This window comes from Mobula hypostoma, chromosome 11 (assembly GCF_963921235.1).
Source record: "Mobula hypostoma chromosome 11, sMobHyp1.1, whole genome shotgun sequence".
Taxonomy (NCBI): Eukaryota; Metazoa; Chordata; class Chondrichthyes; order Myliobatiformes; family Myliobatidae; genus Mobula; species Mobula hypostoma.
The window spans coordinates 73,493,711-73,509,169 of NC_086107.1; positions in this window are offsets into that span (position 1 = coordinate 73,493,711).

Consider the following 15,459-nt stretch of genomic DNA (forward strand, 5'->3'; position numbering starts at 1 on the left):
CATTGACCTGAGGGACTGAAGAAGAAGATGATGAAGGTATACCATTACTTCTCTTGCTCATTTGTTGTTCCTTTCATCAGGACTCAATACTTTGCTCAATCCACACTCATCAATGAAATTATTTCGGGGGGTCAGTTGTCATCAGGGAGTTAAATCAAAGAACGGTCAGAGCCATTTACTGTTTTTGATAATTTCAGCTCATTTTCACCATGGTTCTATTCCATTATGCAAACATCAGCTCTCAGACACATCCTCATACCTCCCTCTGTACCATGATTTCAGCAACCAGCATCAGGCCTTTGTCTCCTAGACTGTTACAGATCTCATTTCATTGAAAGATTTTTCTTCCGGAGTGTCCAACCTGGTAGTGGCCAATCACACACTTTCTGCTTCCTACCCAAGCTCCACAAAGAGGAGTGCTTCAGTATTTGATTGTTTCAGAATAATCTTGCCCTATCAAACATTTCTTTCTGGCCAGACTGAATCATGGTCCAGTCCCTTCCCTCTTACATCCATGACACTACTGATCTTCCCCATCATTCATTTCTGATTCCCTGGTCCCAACTGGGTCATCCTTAACATGGATATTGAATTCTTTAACACCCTTTGATCTTTTACCTACCCCAATGCCACCCACATGCACCCATCCCTTCTGTTCTCCCCAACTCTTTACCAAGTATTCAGTCCTTGGCAGAGACATTGTTTGGCTTTGTACACCTATGCCTGAAGCTCAATGACTTCCAGGCCAGACTTGCTGTCGAACCATTCTTCCTGTACCTTAATGTGCATTTCTTAATCCACTCCAGTAACCTGTTCCTCTGTCTCCAGTATTCCCAATCCACAACAGGCTACATCAAACTGTCAACAGGCTTTTGTCTCATTTTATCAGGAGATCTTCCTTCCACATCCTCCAACCTGCTAATGCCCCAACCCTGCCCTTCCCTTTTTTAACCAAGATCTACAAAAAGGACTATTCTACCTTGGCTCGGTTCTGTCCCCATTGGTCTATTCCCCTCGCATTTACATTTGTGACATCTCTGATGCCCTCTATCATTCTGACAATTTACTATTCTCTGGTCCCAACGAGCTCTTCACTGTGAATATTCAGTTGCCTTATACCTGTTCTGAGGAAAGGTTTCTGACCTGATTCATTGACCCATTTCTCTTTCCATGGATGCTGCTTGACTAGCCAATTTCTTATGGCAGTTCTGTTTTTATTTAATCAACTATGTATTGATTCATTGGTTCTGTAACACCTTGTAAAAGATTGCTGTTACAGTAATTATGACATTATCTTCTAACCTTGCCACTCAATCAAAAAAACCGCTGTTCAGAAATCCTTAAAAAGTCCAAGAATTGTGACTGGAGCTATGCAGCCATTACCATGTTTCAGAGCAAAAAGACACCTGTTATGTATTAGTTTTTACATTCACACCAAAAATTCTCCAGTTGTGAACCTGTACCCAGGCCAGCAAGACTCAAGTTGAGTACAAGCTCCGCTGACTGGCAACTTCCATTGAGGAACATTTGGTTAACTGTACTGGTTTGCTTTGGAACAGAGGAGGCTGGGGCAAATTAACTGGAGTGTATGAGGTGCTGGATCAGGCTGTTTAATGTTAATTGGTATTTCCTTTGTAGTTCAAACATCAATTATCTGCTTATATTTTAAGCAGCCTTTATAACAGTTTAATATGCCTCGAGTAAGTGTATAAGGTATAATTCTGGAAGCCTCTTAGCTTTATTCTGAAGAGGTATTTTCTCCTTGGCTGATTTTATTAATAGGTATTTTCTGATCAGACTATTGTTATCTGAGGAAATTTACTCTTATCTCTCGGTATTTGGGTAGACATTTTATGTTAGGCCCCATCTTTTTCGTTAACTTTTCTTCAATTTAACAAGATACCATATCACTCTCCTGTTCCTGTTTTCTTTGTTCTATTAATTCTTAATAAATTATAATTAAGTGACTGGTTTAATGTCTTGACCCTGACTCCCAGAAGAACATGCGATTTGAAATACACCAGAATCCTATAGTTTGTGGTAGTTGGCTAAAATATTCAAAGTCCACAGTTACTTGGAAAGCTCCAAGACAGAGAGAATTGTAGGCGCCCAAACTAAAGGGGTAAGGACTTCCTATTTATTTTCCGTTCTATTGCCTGAGAGAAAAATGGGTTTTGATTTCAAAATCAAAGTAAGGTGAAAATAAATCCAAAGGGCTTCTACAGTTATATTAATAGCAAAAGGATAGTGAGGGATAACACTGGTCCCTTAGAGAATCAGAGTGGACGGCTAGGTGCGGAGCCAAAAGAGATGGGGGAGATTCTGAACAATTTCTTTTTTTCAGTATTCACTAGGGAGAAGGATATTGAATTGTGTAAGGTAAGGGAAACAAGAAGGGTAGTTATGGAAACTATGATGACTAAAGAAGAGGAAGTTCTGGCGCTTTTAAGGAATATAAAAGTGGATAAGTCTCCGGGTCTGGAGAGGATATTCCATAGGACCTTGAGGGAAGTTAGTGTAGAAATAGCAGGGGCTCTGACAGAAATTTTTCAAATGTCATTAGAAACAGGGATGGTGCCGGACGATTGGTGTATTGCTCATGTTGCTCCATTGTTCAAAAAGGGTTCTAAGAGTAAACCTAGCAATTATCAGCCTGCGACTTTGACATCAGTGGTGGGTAAATTGATGGAAAGTATTCTTAGAGATGGTATATATAATTATCTGGATAGACAGGGTCAGATTAGGAACAGTCAACATGGATTTGTGCGTGGAAGGTCATGTTTGACAAATCTTATTGAATTTCTTGATGAGGTTACTCAGAAAGTTGATGAGGGTAAAGCGGTGGATGTTGCCTATATGGACTTCAGTAAGGCCTTTGACAAGGTTCCACACAGAGGGTTAGTTAGGAAGGTTCAATCATTAGGTATTAATATCGAAATAGTAAAATGGATTCAGCAGTGGCTGGATGGGAGATGCCAGAGAGCAGTGGTGGATTACTATGTGTCAGATTGGAGGCCAGTGTCTAGTGGTGTGCCTCAGGGATCTGTACTGGGTCCAATGTTGTTTGTCATATATATTAACGATCTGGATGATGGGGTGGTAAATTGGATTAGTAAGTATGGAGATGATACTAAGATAGGTGGAGTTGTGGATAATGAAGTAGATTTTCAAAGCTTGCAGGGAGATTTAGACCACTTGGAAGAGTGGGCTGAAAGATGGCAGATGTTTAATGCTGATAAATGTGAGGTGCTACATTTTGGTAGGACTAATCAAAATAGGACATACATGCAGTAGAACAGAGGGATCTAGGAATAATGGTGCATAGTTCCCTGAAGGTGGAATCTCACGTGGATAGGGTGGTGAAGAAAGCTTTCAGTATGCTGGCCTTTATAAATCCGAGCATTGAATATAGAAGTTGGGATGTAATGTTGAAATTGTACAAGGCATTGGTAAGGCCAAATTTGGAGTATTGTGTATAGTTCTGGTCACCGAATTATAGGAAAGATGTCAATAAAATTGAGAGAGTACAGAGGAGATTTACTAAAATGTTGCCTGGGTTTCATCTCCTAAGTTACAGAGAAAGGTTGAACAAATTGGGTCATTATTCTTTGGAGTGTTGAGGGGGGACTTGATAGAGCTTTTAAAATTATGAGGGGGATAGATAGGGTTGACGTGAATAGGCTTTTTCCATTGAGAGTGGGGGAGATTCAAACAAGAGAACATGAGTTGAGAGTTAAATGGCAAAAGTTTAGGGGTAACATGAGGGGGAACTTCTTTACTCAGAGAGTGGTAGCTGTGTGGAATGAGCTTCCAGCAGAAGTGGTTGAGGCAGGTTCGACGTTGTCGTTTAAAGTTAAATTGGATAGATATATGGACAGGAAAGGAATGGAGGGTTATGGGCTGAGTGCAGGTCGGTGGGACTAGGTGAGAGTAAGAGTTCGGCACGGACTAGAAGGGCCGAGATGGCCTGTTTCCGTGCTGTAAATGTTATGTGGTTATATGGTTTATGGAGAACATTAGGGGGAACTTCTTCACCCAGAGTGGTGGGAGTGTGGAACGAGCTGCCATCTGACGTGGTAAATGCTGGCTCACTCTTAAGTTTTAAGAATAAATTGGATAGATACATGGATGGGAGAGGTCTGGAGGGTTATGGACTGGGTGCAGGTCAATGGGACTGGCGGAATAAAGTTTCGGCACAGACTAGAAGGGCCGAATGGCCTGTTTTCTGTGCTGTTGTGTTCTATGGTTCAATGGAAAGCTGGATCAGCGTTAGGATTGAGGAAATTGTTAAGTCACTGGTTTAAAAACAGTTCTGTAATTCTGTAATTAAATATGCAGGCCAGTGAAGCCATCTGCAAGCCGATGAAATGTCAGAAAATTACATTTGCACAAGCAGCAAAGTGCGACAAAAAAATTCGAGGCATGCAAGCCAGTGGGGTGCATGAGAAAGCTTAAATAGTGCAAACTAGTGAAACACTGGGGAAAAATAATCAAATTCGGGTTGCAGGCAACCTGTTAAATTTCAAGATCATGGTCTAGGTCGTAAAAAGTATGCATGAATTAAGATCAAAATACAAAACCCATTTCCAGAAAAGTTGGGATATTTTCCAAAATGCAATAAAAACAAATATCTGTGATATGTTAATTCACGTGAACCTTTATTTAACTGACAAAAGTCCAAAGGAAAGATTTTCAATAGCTTTACTGACCAACTTAATTGTATTTTGTAAACATACACAAATTTAGAATTTGATGGCTGCAACACACTCAACAAAAGTTGGGACAGAGTTAAAATAAGATTGAAAAGTGCACAGAATATTCAAGTATCAGTTCAAAAGGAACATTTCTCAATGCAAGATTGCAGAGAATTTAGGTCTTTCAACATCTACTGTACATAATATTGTGAAAAGATTCAGAGAATTCAGAGACATCTCAGTGCGTAAAGGGCAAGGTTGGAAACCACTGTTGAATGAGCGTGATCTTCGAGCCCTCAGGTGGCACTGCCTAAGAAACCATCATGCTACTGTGACAATTATAGCCACCTGGGCTCGGGAGTACTTCGGAAAACCATTGTCACTCAACACAGTCCGTTGCTGCATCCAGAAATGCAATTTGAAACTGTATTACGCAAGGAGGGAGCCATATATCAACTCTATGCAGAAACGCCGGCAAGTTCTCTGGGCCCGAGCTCATCTCAGATGGACCGAAATACTGTGGAACCATGTGCTGTGGTCAGATGAGTTCACATTTCAGCTAGTTTTCGGAAAAAACAGGCGCGAGTTCTCTGTGCCAAAGATGAAAACGACCATCCAGATTGTTATCAGCGAAAGGTGCAAAAGCCAGCATTTGTGATGGTATGGGGGTGCATCAGTGCCCACAGCTTGGGTGAGTTGCATGTATGTGAAGGTACCATTGACTCTGAGACGTATATTAGGATTTTAGAGAGACATATGTTGCCATCAAGGCGACGTCTCTTCCCGGGACGTCCATGCTTATTTCAGCAGGACAATGCCAGACCACATTCTGCACGGGCTACAACAGCGTGGCTTTGTAGACACAGAGTGCATGTGCTTGACTGGCCTGCTGCCAGTCCAGATCTATCTCCTATTGAAAATGTATGGCGCATCATGAAGAGGAGAATCAGACAACGGAGACCACGGACTGTTGAGCAGCTGAAGTCTTATATCAAGCAAGAATGGACAAAGTTTCCAATGCAAATCTACTACAATTAGTATCCTCAGTTCCAAAACGATTAAAAAGTGTTATTGAAAGGAAAGGTGATGTAACATAATGGTAAACATGCCTCTGTCCCAACTTTTGTTGAGTGTGTTGCAGCCATCAAATTCTAAATTTGTGTATGTTTACAAAATACAATTAAGTTGGTCAGTAAAACTATTGAAAATCTTTTCTTTGTACTTTTGTCAGTTAAATAAAGGTTCACGTGAATTAACATATCACAGATTTTTGTTTTTATTGCGTTTTGGAAAATATCCCAACTTTTCTGGAAATGGGGTTTGTAGAACAGTGGCTGAAAACGTGAACCCTCTTTCCCCCCCCCCCCCCCCGCTCCACTGAGCACATCTACATGGAGCGTTGGCAGAGGAAAGCAACATCCATCATCAGGGACCACCACCTTCCAGGCTTTGCACTCTTTTCGCTGCTACCATCAGGAAGAAGATGCAGGAGCCTCAGGATTCACACCACATGGTTCAGGAACTGTTATTACCTCTCAACCATCAGGCTCTTGAACCAGAGGGCATAACTGCACTCAGCTTCACATGTCCCATCACTGAAATGTTCCGACAAACTATGGACTCACTTTTAAGGACTCTTCATCTTAAGTTCTAGATATTTATTGCTTATTTACTTATTATGATTATTTCTTTCTTTTTGTATTTGCAGTTTGTTGTCTTTTGCATACTGGTTGAATACCCATGTTGGTGTGGTCTTTTAATTATTCTATTATGGTTATTATTCTACTTTGGATTTAATGAGAATGCCTGCAAGGAAATGAATTTTAAAGGTTGTATATGGTGACATATATGTACTTCAATAATAAATTTATTGTGAACTTAAAGTACATAGCTGAGGGTTTGATCTTTTACCTAAGTGAAACATTTAAGTTTGATTAAAATTGTTGAAAAAGTCCAGATGAAAAATACCAACAGCTTTAAGTTTATTGAGAATGAGAAGGAATGCAGTAAAATCCAAAAAATGAATGCCACTGAGTTAGAGATTATAATGTATGGTTAGTTTGATCAAATGTGTGAGTGATTGAAAAAGTTAACAATGCTCTTTTACAAATCGAAAGAAATGCAAAACTTGCGATAATCTTCAGAAACAACGTGACAGAGACAGTAAAAAGCCTAAAGAACAAATCTTTGCATTAACTGAATTAGTGGGAGAACATTACGGTAGTTCAATCGATATGCATTGTATGACATTTTAAAGCAAATTAAAACAACTTCAAAAGCGCAGCTGTAACTTCAAGTGGGCGGTCCAACTGGTGACGCAGCTGCTGGTGCTCTGTCCTGGGAAACACCTACTTCTGAAGCTCCAACCAAGGAATCACAGCTCACATCGAGCAGTTTCCGTGTACATTGCCACCATCCGAACTCCAGAGAATTACAGGATTGACATGACATGGACTTTACAGTGGCGCTTAACAACTCACAAGATGATGACAGTGATGAAACAATAAGATTGATAGCTATGTCACAGCTTGCTCCAATAAAGACCAAGGGAGTGAGGAAAAACAGGACTGAAGATGAAACCATTGCTAATCACCTACATTAGAAGATTGGCATGAAATCATTTTGGAAATATTTAAAATGGAAAAGATGACCTACTCTCTGAGAATTCAGAAGGAAAAAGTTTATCAAATTTGGAATTTATGACCTCAGAGCGAGCAGATTTTAGATGACTCTCCTAATGGTTTATACTGTTTGTCTCACCAACGTAGTAATAGTGTTAACGTAAGCACCCTTGGCACGAATGTTTACTGTTCTTTTTTTTGGAAAATGTGGAATTAACGCAAGTAAAGAAAAGATCTGGGGAAATTTTGGACCAGAAGAGATGCATAGAAATTAGTATTCAACCATTATGATTAATATCTTTTATAACAACTATTATCATTATTTAGTTTAATAGGGTGGAATTACAATTGCACGTAAACATCTATTTGAGTGCCTAATTATTTTCTATATTATCTCAATGTGCCCTTGTGAATGTAAAAATTAATATACAAATGTAGATTTACTCACATAAAAAATGGAAAAAGTTATATATGTAAAAAAAGTTTGTGTATTACTTGTGAATACCTTATCCAAGTAAAAATAAAATTAAAAAAAAACCCATTGCTAATCAATGTATTGACAAGTCAACCACTATAGTGACAGATCCATCAACTATTTTCAATGCTCTGTTTTGTCGCTTAAATAAAGTCACCAGAGAGATCTGGCTGGTAAATATGAAGTAGTCTCTTTATTTGACATTATGGAACACAGCAGGCATCATATTTGAGACCCTTTTGGAGGAAGAGACCTGCTCAACTCAACATTACATGACATTCTATATGCTAAAGATCGAAGAATAATTCTATATTTATGAAGTATCTACCATGCTTTCTTTGAACTACACATAACTCCCACACTCCCTCTTCGCACCAACACTCCAGACAATGTTAACCAACAGTGTCTGGGCTTTCAATCAACTGCTGTTTTCACGGCTCTAGGATTCAATAGTCGAAAGTATTTTAAATTTGATCTACAGTCTATATTCAGATCTGAAGATTGGTGCCTGAAGTTATTTGCTGTATGTCCTAACCCCAAAAACACCCTAACACTCTGAACCCATCACACAAGTGGTTTACAGTCATTGATATGACAAATGGATTCTGATCAGGAGTATTGATGCCTGAATTTCAACCATGGTTGGCCTTTACAGTTGATGATCAGCAATATCAGTGGATGGGGCCACCATAAGTGCTTCACAACGGTCTCATGGTCTATGAAATAGCTTTGAGACCACATCTGAACGAGCAATCATACAATTTGTGGATGATGCCTGATTGCAGACCAGCATGAACCTGATGCACTTTATTTGTTGGATCACCTATACTCCAAGGGTAACAAAGCAAATCTAGACTAGGCACAATTACAACAAGAGGAAATAATTTACTTGGGACAAAATATTTCCACAAGATAAATGGGAAGTCACTGAAAGCTGTTAAGTCAGCAAAACCTCCTACAGTAATTCAGCAACTCTGGTCATTTCTGTGTTTGTACAACTACAACAGAACATACAATACATACACAAAATGCCAAGACTCCTTCATCAGTCTCGGCCCAAAGTGTTGACTGTTTATTCTTTTCCATAGATGCTGCCTGGCCTGCTGAGTTCCTCCAGCATTTTGTGTGTGTGTTGCTTTGAATTCTAGCATCTGCAGATTTTCTCTTGTTTGTGATCCTACAACAGAGCATGGGTCAATTCATGTGCTGAAATTGCTCAACCACTCAACAATCTGCTGAAAGTCAGTAAGTGGACTGACCCTGTGATTTTTGATGAAAAGCAGCTGGAAGCTTTTCAAACTTTAAAAGTGCACTGCACCTGAATTAGGAATCCCTGATTTAGGTAAACCAATTGCCCTGTCTGTCAACGAGAAACATGGCTAAATGATGACAGTTTTAACTCAAGAACATGGAGACTGACAGTGTCCTGATGGTTATTACTCTGCCAAATTGAATAATGTAGCATTCGGATGGGGTCCAAGTTTACGAGCAGTGCAGTCAACCTATCATGTAGTCAGGGTTGTTTGTAGCGTTATGCTTGATCGTATTTTGAATGTTCAATACCCACACTCAGAACACACTTTATTGACTATGAATAGGGTCTGTCAAGTAACGGCTGCTTAGTGGTCCAAGTGGTTTACTGTTCTTAAGACATCTAATATCACCATTTAATGGGTGAGCCAGCAAATCCAGCTACACTTGTTATTGGCTGACATAGAAGACTGTGATGATCATGACTGTGCAAGAACTATAATATACCAAAAAAATGCAAATTATTACAAAGAAACACCCTTTTTGAACCGAGATCTGATTCTGTGCACTGATGACTTCTCAATGATTGAGAGAGGAATTCAAATGACTGGGTGGGCCGTTGCTTTTGGAACTGAAGTACTAGCATCAGGAAGCGTGGATCCTGGTACCTCTGTGCAACAGGCAGAACTAAAAGTTTTGACTGAAGCCTGTAAGACCTACGCAGATTCTTGATGTGTTTTTGGAGTTGTTCATGACTTTGCAAATTCATGAACTCTGTATTGCAGACCAACATAAAAGATATCCAAGTGATGTAAATTCAATGCTCCAGACGGGAAAACTAGTTATGGATGGAGAATGGTGGGAAATTAAAATTGATGGTGTTTGGAGATGGTGTAAGTCGTAGACTAGTGGCCCCAACTACATTGCTTCCTTATCTGGCACAGCAAATGCACTCCCTATGGCACATTGGACTGCAAAAGATAATCAACAGATTATCTCAATTATACTGGAATCTGAAGTTCAGGGTGCACGCTTAACAAATGTTTGAAAGATGCATGACATGCCGGAAAACAGATCCTCGAGCAGTGGAAATTAAGTACTCCAGTCCTACTTGGAGTGCAGAAGGCACCATTCCAGTAAGGGTTAGCTTATATAATTACACTCTACGTTCTCTTAAATGGGGTAATGATACAGTAATTTTTATTGACCATCAGAAAAATATTACAATCCAATAGAGCTCTTGTAAAGTGGTAAGAAATGACCTAAGTTGATGGAACAATATGTACTTTATGTATGGAAGTTGAGCCGACACCTCTCTTCCATGTAATGGTTTAGGATCCTGTTCTTTTGGGTATGTTTTTCCTGCCATGAGGCATACATACACCTTACCCTTACCTGCCAGAGTCTGGAAGCAAACAAGACATTTTAGAAGGAGATCCTTTTCCATCAATTCTATTCCCATTTTACAATGTTGCAGAAAGTATAAAAGAGGTTAAAAGTGTTATTGCAGCTTTAGAAAGAGTAAGCAGTCACACTGCCAAAGCCTTGGGTACAATAAAGTAACAACAGAAAAGGTCATGCTGCGTAGAATGGTTCTTCAAAATCGTGTGGTATTAGATCTTCTCTTAGCAATTAAGGGGGAAATGTGCGTAGTTCTCGGCAAGGAGTGTTGTACTTACATACCTGACAAATCTAAAGGTATAACTAATTTGGCTGCTCATACTCGTAAAGAAGTAACTAAAATACATCAATCTGGTGGATGGGATTTCTTTGACTAGATTCATTTACGTCTGGGAAGATGGCATTACTCAATATTATGAGTTGTAAATATGATAAAACACATTAGTATGAATACATCATATTTGCTTGTTTAAAGGTGATCATTAACAAAATAATTCAAACATGTAAGTATGCCTACAGATCTGCCTAACCATGATATAATCCTATGAATACTGTGAAGAATATATATACCCTTTGATATTTCATAACCTAAGTTTTGATTATTTTATGTGTAACAAGTTTTTCTGCGTCTGAATTTTCAGATATAATGATTCTAAATGTGAGATTTAGAATCAAAGGCAGAGTTGTTGGATCCATCTGTTTAATTTTAATTATTATTTCCTTTGTAGTTTAACAATCAATTATCTGCTTGTATTTTAAGTAGTCTTTATATACATAACAGTTTAATATGCCTTTAGAGGCAGTCCAAAGTAGAATTCTGGAGGCTTCTTTGTTTGAAGGAGTGTTTTCTCATTAGCTGACTTTATTACAGTATTTAATGAGTATTTTCTCATTGGCTGATTTTAGTAATAGGTATTTTCTGATCGGACCATTGTTATCTAAGGAATTTCTCTCTGTCCTCTGGGTAGGAGTGCCGTTTTATGTTAGGCACTGTCTTTTTCTTCAGCTACTCTTTGAGGTACTAAGATCCCTATCACAGCCCTGTTTCTCTTTTCTTTGTTCTATTAATTCTTAATAAACGATTGTTAAGCGACAAGTTTAATGCCTCGTTCCTGGCTCCTAAAAGAATTTGGGATTTGAAATACACCAGAATCCTACCATGTGCTCCAGATAGAGGTAGTATCTGAGGTATCAAAAACTGGTGAAAGTAGCTGTTTGGATTAAAGAAGAGATGAAGGAAAATGTTTTTACCCAGTGGATCATAGGACTCCAGTAAAGGTGCTACAGTGATATTGTGCTGGGTGTGTATTTGATGTGTAGTGATGCACACGGCTGTAGTTCAAGGAGGAAGGTGATTTTAGGGAAGGTATCTCTTATTTGACTAGCTTGGCACATTAGAATGAAAAGCCTTGTGTGGCAAAGTTTCTAATGATTCCATTTATTTGTCCTTCTGGAAGGTTCCATCCAATTTACAGAAATGGAACCTTCTGGAGGGTTAAATAAAAGAATCATTAGAAACTTTACCTACAGCTGCAAGTCTCAAGCTCTTGCAGTCTTAATGCTGGTTTGCCTTGATGCTTTAACCACTTGTGAGATGAACTCCAAAACATGCAGCATAGTGATGTCTCTCAAGAATGCTGCCTCCAAGTGTACACTCAGTGGCCACTTTATTAAGTACATCTGCTCATTTATGCAAATATCTAATTAGCCAATGTTTCCAAGGTTGTCAAGTCGAGGAGTGGTAGTGGGGACAAGTTCCCACTACCTAAAAGTGCTCCTCACGGCATGCGCCTCAAATAGCCTCTGACAACCAAGTCCAACTCCTGGCCTTCTTGTGTGGCTTAGCCTCTAAGCCCGGTGGAACTGTTTCTACTGACAGGAGAAAGGGCGAAGGCGGATCCTGGTGCCTTAAAACGAGTGCTTTGAGTAGATGGAGCTCGTCAGCCCGGGAAGGCAGTCCATTTAAGAGAGGGAAAACTCTGATTTCAATCCTCTGCTGCCTTGCGGCCATACCCACTCATGGGAAAGGCTTCGGGAGTAAACCCTGAGGACAAATACGGAGCTGGAATCCCTAAGACAGTCCGACATTGCTTTCAACCTCGCTCTGGCAACTCCTGCGACATCACTGGTGCCAAGCTGTATCGGCCCTTGCCCTTCCCTTGGACAACATCGGTGGTGTGGAGAGGGAAGACTTGCTCTTGGGCAACTGCCAGTCTTCCATAAACCCTTGCCCAGGCCTGTGCCCTGGACAGACTGAAGCAAGACTTTCCAGGCACAGATCCATGGTCTCGTGAGACTAAAGGGTGCCATCCTAATTAGCCAATCATGTGGCAGTAATTCAATGCATAAAAACATGTATTGATATGGTCAAGAGATTCAGTTGTCATTCAAACCAAATATGAGAATGGAGAAAAAATGTGATCTAAGTGACTTTGACTGTGGAATGATTGTTGTTGCTAGACAGGGTGCTTTGAGTATCTCAGAAACTGCTGATCTCCTGGGATTTTCACACACAGCAGTCTCTAGAGTTTACAGAGAATGGTGCATAAAACAAAAAAAAACATCCAGTGAGTGACAGTTCCATGGGTGAAGAAGTCAGAGGGGAATGGCCAAACTGGTTCAAGCTGACAGGAAGGTGACAGTAACTCAAATAGTTACAGTAATAGTTTGCAGGTGAGTATTTCTAAATGCACAACACATTGAACCTTGAACTACATGGGCTACAGCAACAGAAAACCATAAACATACACACAGTGGCTATTTGGAGGTACCTAATAAAGTGGCCACTGAGTGTAAGTTGATTTAAGCCCATAACATTTAATGTTAACTGACATTTCTCCCACATGAGCACTGCAATAGGTATGACAGGGATCTAAGCAGCATTCTCATATGAAAGTACAGTACCTCTGTAACGTGGAGAATATCTGGCACTGCCCTAGAATATATACAAAAATGTACACACTGACTCTGTTTCTCTGTGGTTATCTTTGTCCCATTTCTGTGGACACTGTATTATAAAATTGGAAAATGATTAAGAGATGTGAAAATGTGTACTCTCTCCTCCTGTCCATCTTTCGTATAGTAGCTGGATGTGCTCTGCCTGTTTTCAGTCTTCTTCCTTCATCCCTTTCTGTCCCCCTCCTGTTATAGCTGTTTGTGTTCTGTCTACTTCCAGACACTCACCTCTCACACTCACCCCTTCTGTTCTTCTCCCCTGCTGCAGTTGGCTGAAATCTGACTATCTTCTGTTCTCCCATTCTATCAGCAGCCCAAGTAAAACCAGCCAATGAGCAATAAAACTAAATTCTAGTAGCTCTTGAAATTGACATCAGTACTGTGCTTATTTCAGGTATTCTCTTCTGGCTATGAGGAAGAATGGCTAACATTCTTGATGAAATTGTAGGCTCCATAATGAGCACCAAGAAGATGGGTGAAGAGTATACTGCATCTTGATTATCTTTCCAGTGAGTATAGCTATTATCAGTTTCAACTCTTACCCAACCCTGTAGATTACATCAATATTTTGGCTTAAGAACAACACATCTTGCACATCTCAGAGGCCTTCAGCTCTAAAGTATCCAGAAAAATCACCTTTGTGTTTAATTAACGAATGACTTGTGCAAATCCTGATAGATGATCAAACAATGACAAACTAACTGTCTGTGTTTAGAACTTTGCGTGCATCTCTGTCTTTGACTGCAAAAATCAGCTGAAATCATTTTTAAACCCTTTTTTCAATCCAGGAGATCAAGTAATAGTCTGTGGTTTAAATACGCTGAGATCATCAATTTTAAAAATGCTGTTGTACAATTAATAAATTGATGAATATTTCTCCAGGATTAATTGGAAGCGTTACCCCACTTTTAGGAGATTGTTTTGACAACATCAATGTTGAATTGATTACAATATTGTGAGATGCATATGTATTTCAAGATTTCCATCCAGCTGTACTATTTGGACCTTGTGACGGCAGAGAAAAGGCATGCCAGCAAATAAACTTAATGGCAAAATAACAGATATCACCCACCACCTGTCTCTCTCCCAGACACTCCTCTCTGTCCCAGAGCCTCTCCTTCTCCCAGAACCCCCTCTCTCACCGAGCCCCCCCTCTCTTTGACCCTGCTCTCTCTCTGACCCCGCTCTCTCTGACCCCCCTCTCTCTCCGACCCCCTCTCTCTCTCTGACCTCCCTCTCTCTCTGACCCCGCTCTCTCTCTCTCTCCAACACCACTCTCTCTCCGACCCCCCTCTCTCTCCCAGACCCCCCTCTCTCACCGACCCCCCGCCTCTCTGACCCTGCTCTCTCTCCGACCCCCCTCTCTCTCCCAGACCCCCCTCTCTCACCGACCCCCCGCCTCTCTGACCCTGCTCTCTCTCTTACCCCGCTCTCTCTCCAACCCCCCTCTCTCTCCGACCCCCCCTCTCCGACCTCCCTCTCTCTCTGACACCGCTCTCTCTCTCCCAGACACCTTCTCTCTCCCAGACCCCCCTCTCTCTCAGAACCCCTCTCTCTCTCCGAACACCTCTCTCTCTCCAAACACCCTCTCCCTCTCCGAACCCCCTCTCTCTCCCCAACCTCCCTCTCTCTCCGACCCCCCCCAACTCCGACTGTGGTAAACCATATATATATGTTGTAACTGGGTTAACTGTCTGGACACACCCCTCTGCTGACTGCCCCTGTGGCTCCTCCCATAGAATCCTGTATAAAAGTGTTTCGCCTTGCACCCCCCCCCCCCCAGTCCGGGGGCAGACACTCACCGTGGAAGTCGTACTGTACAGCGAATAAAAGCCTTTCAGTATTTTACCAAACCTCAGTTTTTTGGAGTTATTGAGTTATTGGTGCTTCAATTTTATTCGCTGTACATTTTAAAGCATGGAACATGCTCTGAGACCAGACAAATTGGACCTCGATCCACAAACACCTGAAGCTGGAAACGCTTTCGAACTCTGGCTGGCCTGCTCTGAAGCGTACCTAGAGGAGATTAAAGCAACTGACCCCGTAGTGAAGTGCAGAGTTC